Genomic DNA, 5943 nt, shown 5'->3' on the forward strand with positions numbered 1-5943 from the left:
TAAAAGTATAATTAGCAAGCATGGTGGAAATTTTAGCTTCATGTATCTTTCTTTTATTAGTAATAATATCCTTCATATACTTAGCATAAGGATTTGTTTTGAGCACATCAGTTAATCGCATACGCAAAAAGATGGGTCTAATCATTTCAGCAAAGCTCTCAAATTCCTCGTTGTCCTTTTTCTTAGATGGTTTCGGAGGAAAAGGCATGGGTTTCTGAACCCATGGTTCCCTTTCTTTACCATGTTTCCTAGCAACGAAGTCTCTTTTATCATAACGTTGATTCCTTGATTGTGGGTTATCAAGATCAACAGCAGGTTCAACTTCTACATCATTATCATTACTAGGTTTAACATCAACATGAACATTATCATTAACATTATCAGTAGGTTCATGTAAATCGCCTGATTGTGTTTCAGCATCAGAATAGAGATATCATTTGGATTCTCAGGTGGCTCAGCAATAGGTTCACTAGAAGTTTGCAAAGTCCTATCATTTTTCTTTTTCTTCCTTTTAGAAGAACTAGGTACATCAATATCATTTCTCTGAGAATCTTGCTCGATTCTCTTAGGGTGGCCTTCAGGATACAAAGGTTCCTGAGTCATTCTACCAGTTCTAGTAGCCACTCTAACAGCATAATCATTTTTCTTACTATTCATTTCATCAAGCGCTTCTTTTTGAGATTTAAGTACTTGTTCTACTTGAGTGGTAACCATAGAAGCATGTTTGCTAACAATCTTAAGTTCACCTCTAATATCAGCCATACAATCACCCAACCGTTTAATCATATAAGCATCTTGCTTTAATTTTCTACCAAAATAAGCATTAAAGTCATCTTGATTAAACATAAAGTTACCAAACTCATCCAAGCACTGACTAGCAATTTTAGTAGGAGGGACTTCAGCTTTATCATATATATAGAGAGAATTTACCTTTACTACCTGTGTCGGGATATCGGGAGGTTTATCATATATATAGAGAGAATTTACCTTTACTACCTGTGTCGGGATATAGAGAGAATTTACCTTTACTACCTGTGTCGGAATTAACATAAAGTAATTTAGATCATATACTTCTTCAACAGGCGGTAAATTAAGACCGTGTATTTCTTCGATAGGTGGTAAATTATTAACATCTTCAGCTTTAATACATTTTTCTTTCATAGATTTCTTTGCCTCTTGCATATCTTCGGGACTGAGAAATAGAACACCTCTCTTTTTCAGAGTTGGTTTAGGAGTAGGCTCAGTAATTGGCTCAGGAGCTGACTCGGGAGGTGCCCAATTATTTTCATTTGTCAACATATTGTTCAATAGAATTTCAGCTTCGTCCGGTGTTCTTTCCCTGAAAAGAGAACCAGCACAACTATCCAAGTAATCTCTGGAAGCATCGGTTAGTCCATTATAAAAGATATCAAGTATTTCAGGTTTCTTAAGAGGATGATCAGGCAAAGCATTAAGTAACTTGAGAAGCCTGCCCCAAGCTTGTGGAAGACTCTCTTCTTCAATTTGCACGAAGTTGTATATTTCCCTCAAAGCAGCTTGTTTCTTATGAGTAGGGAAATATTTAGCAGAGAAGTAATAAATCATATCCTGGGGACTTTGCACACAACCAGGATCAAGAGAATTAAACCATATCTTAGCATCACCCTTTAATGAGAACGGAAATATTTTGAGTAAATAAAGGTAGCGCGATCTCTCATTATTAGTAAACAGGGCATCTATATCATTTAACTTAGTAAGATGTGCCACAACAGTTTCAGATTCATAGCCATAAAAAGGATCAGATTCAACCAAAGTAATTATATCTGGATCAACAGAAAAATCATAATAATCCTTATCGGGAACACAAATAGGTGAAGTAGCAAAAGCAGGGTCGGGTCTCATTCTATCTCTAAAAGATTCTTTACTCCATTTAACTAGCAACCTCTTAAGTTCATATCTATCCTGGCAAGCAAAAATAGCTGCAGAAGATTCTGCATCAAAAAGATAACCTTCAGGAATAGCAGGCATATTTTCATCATCACTCTCATCATTGTATTCAGGTGCAATAATTTCTCTTTCTCTAGACCTAGCAATTTGCTCATCAAGAAATTCACCAAGGGGCACAGTAGTATCAAGCATAGAAGTGGTTTCATCGTAAGTATCATGCATAGCAGAAGTGGCATCATCAATAACATGCGACATATCAGAATTCATAGCAGTAGCAGGTTTAGGTGTCGCAAGCTTACTTATAACAGAAGGGGAATCTAGTGCAAGGCTAGATGGCAGTTCCTTACCTCCCCTCGTAGTTGAGGGCAAAATAGTAGTTCGATCGTCTTTCAAGTTCTTCATAGTGTCCAGCAGATATAAATCCCAAGTGACTCAAAGAATAGAGCTATGTTCCTCGGCAATGGCGCCAGAAAAAGGTCTTGATAACCCACAAGTATAGGGGATCACAACAGTTTTTGAGGGTAGAGTATTCAACCCAAATTTATTGATTCGACACAAGGGGAGCCAAAGAATATTCTCAAGTATTAGCAGCTGAGTTGTCAATTCAACCACACCTGGAAACTTAGTATCTGCAGCAAAGTGTTTAGTAGCAAAGTAATATGATAATGGTGGTAACAGTAACAAAAGTAAAGACATCAAAAGTAATGTTTTTGGTATTTTCTAGTGATTGTAACAGTAGCAACGGAGAAGTAAATAAGCGACAACCAGTATATGGAAAACTCGTAGGCACCGGATTAGCGATGGATAATTATGCCGGATGCGGTTCATCATGTAACAGTCATAACATAGGGTGACACAGAACTAGCTCCAGTTCATCAATGTAATGTAGGCATGTATTCCGAATATAGTCATACGTGCTTATGGAAAAGAACTTGCATGACATCTTTTGTCCTACCCTCCCGTGGCAGCGGGGTCCTATTGGAAACTTAGGGATATTAAGGCCTCCTTTTAATAGAGAACCGGAACAAAGCATTAGCACATAGTGAATACATGAACTCCTCAAACTATGGTCATCACCGGGAGTGGTTCCGATTATTGTCACTTCGGGATTGCCGGATCATAACACATAGTAGGTGACTATAGACTTGCAAGATAGGATCAAGAACTCACATATATTCATGAAAACATAATAGGTTCAGATCTGAAATCATGGCACTCGGGCCCTAGTGACAAGCATTAAGCATAGCAAAGTCATAGCAATATCAATCTCAGAACATAGTGGATACTAGGGATCAAACCCTAACAAAACTAACTAGATTACATGATAAATCTCATCCAACCCATCATCGTCCAGCAAGCCTACGATGGAATTACTCACGCACGGCGGTGAGCATCATGAAATTGGTGATGGAGGATGGTTGATGACGACGACGGTGACGAATCCCCCTCTCCGGAGCCCTGAACGGACTCCAGATCAGCCCTCCCGAGAGAGATTAGGGCTTGGTGGCGGCTCCGTATCGTAAAACGCAATGATTTCTTCTCTCTGATTTTTTTTCTCCCCGAAAGCCAATATATGGAGTTGGAGTTGGCGTCGGAGGGCCACCAGGGGGCCCATGAGGTAGGGAGGCACGCCCAGGGGGGCTCCCACCCTCGTGGACAGGGTGTGGGCCCCCTGGTCTTCATCTTTGGCGAGGATTTTTTATTATTTATCCTAAGATATTCCGTGGAGTTTCAGGTCGTTCCGAGAACTTTTATTTTCTGCACATAAAACAACACCATGGCAATTCTGCTGAAAACAGCGTCAATTCGGGTTAGTTCCATTCAAATCATACAAGTTAGAGTGTGAAACAAGGGCAAAAGTGTTTGGAAAAGTAGATACGACGGAGACGTATCAGTATGCACCGTTGCGAAAGTTCTTCATGCTGAGACACCACGTGATGATCGGGTGTGATAGGCTCTACGTTCAAATACAACGGGTGCAAAACAATTGCACACGCGGAATACTCAGGTTAAACCTGACGAGCCTAGGATATAACAGATATGGCCTCGGAACACGGAGACCGAAAGGTCGAGCGTGAATCATATAGTAGATATGATCAACATAGTGATGTTCACCATTGAAACTACTCCATCTCACGTGATGATCGGATATGGTTTAGTTGATTTGGATCACGTGATCACTTAGAAGATTAGAGAGATGTCTATCTAAGCGGGAGGTCTTAAGTAATATGATTAACTGAACTTTAATTTATCATGAACTTAGTCCTGGTAGTATTTTGCAAATTATGTTGTAGATCAATAGCTCGCGTTGTTGCTTCCCTATGTTTTTATATGTTCCTAGAGAAAATTATGTTGAAAGATGTTAGTAGCAATGATATGGACTAGGTCCGTGATCTGAGGTGTATCCTCATTGCTGCACAGAAGAATTATGTCCTTGATGCACCGCTAGGTGACAGACCTATTGCAGGAGCAGATGCAGATGTTATGAACGTTTGGCTAGCTCAATATGATGACTACTTGATAGTTAAGTGCACCATGCTTAACGGCTTAGAATCGGGATTTCAAAGACGTTTTGAACGTCATGGACCATATGAGATGTTTCAGGAGTTGAAGTTAATATTTCAAGCAAATACCCGAGTTGAGAGATATGAAGTCTCCAACAAGTTCTATAGCTAAAAGATGGAGGAGAATTGCTCAACTAGTGAGCAAGTGCTTAGATTGTCTGAGTACTACAATCGCTTGAATCAAGTGGGAGTTAATCTTCCAGATAAGATAGTGATTGACAGAGTTCTCTAGTCACCATCACCAAGTTATTGGAACTTCGTGATGAACTATAATGCAAGGGATGATGAAAACGATTCCCGAGCTCTTCGTGAAGCTGAAATTGATGAAGGTAGAAATCAAGAAAAGAACATGAAGTGTTGATGATTGACAAGACCACTAGTTTCAAGAAAAGGGCAAAGGAAAAGAAAGGGAACTTCAAGTAGAATGGCAAGCAAGTTGTCACTCCCGCGAAGAAGCCCAAAGCTGGACCAAAGCCTGAAACTGAGTGATTATATTGCAAAGGAAATGGTCACTAGAAGCGGAAATGCCCTGAATATTTGGTGGATAAGAAGGATGGCAAAGTGAACAAGGGTATATTTGATATATATGTTATTGATGTGTACTTTACTAGTGTTTGTAGTAGCCCCTGAGTATTTGATACTTGTTCGGTTGCTAAATATTAGTAACTCGAAACAGGAGTTACAGAATAAACAGAGACTAGTTGAGGGTGAAGTGACGATGTGTGTTGGAAGTAGTTCAAGATTGATATGATCATCATCACACTCTCCCTACACTTTCGAGATTAGTGTAGAACCTAAATAAATGTTATTTGGCGTTTGCGTTGAGCATAAATATGATTTGATCATGTTTATTGCAATACTGTTATTCATTTAAAGTCGGAGAATAATTGTTGTTCTGTTTACATGAATAAAGCCTTCTGGTCATACACCCAATGAAAATAGTTTGTTGGATCTCGATCATAGTGATACACATATTCATAATATTGATGCCAAAACATGCAAAGTTGATAATGATAGTGCAACTTATTTGTGGCACTGCCATTTGGGTCATATTCGTGTAAAGCGCATGAAGAAACTCCATACTGATGGACTTCTGGAATCACTTGATTATGAATCATTTGGTACTTGCGAACCGTGCCTTTTGGGCAAGATGACTAAAACTCCGTTCTTCGGTACAATGGAATGAGCTACTGATTTATTGGAAATAATACATACCAATGTATGTGATCCAATAAGTGTTGATGCTCGTGGCGAGTATCGTTATTTTCTGACCTTCACAGATGATTTGAGCAGATATGGGTATATCTACTTAATAAAACACAAGTCTGAAACATTTGAAATGTTCAAAGAAATTCAGAGTGAAGTGAAGAATCATCGTAACAAGAAAATAAAGTTTGTACGATCTGATCGTGGAGAAGAATATTTGAGTTACGAGTTTGGCCTTCATATAAAA

This window comes from Triticum dicoccoides, chromosome 3B, assembly GCF_002162155.2.
Source record: "Triticum dicoccoides isolate Atlit2015 ecotype Zavitan chromosome 3B, WEW_v2.0, whole genome shotgun sequence".
Classification (NCBI taxonomy): domain Eukaryota; kingdom Viridiplantae; phylum Streptophyta; class Magnoliopsida; order Poales; family Poaceae; genus Triticum; species Triticum dicoccoides.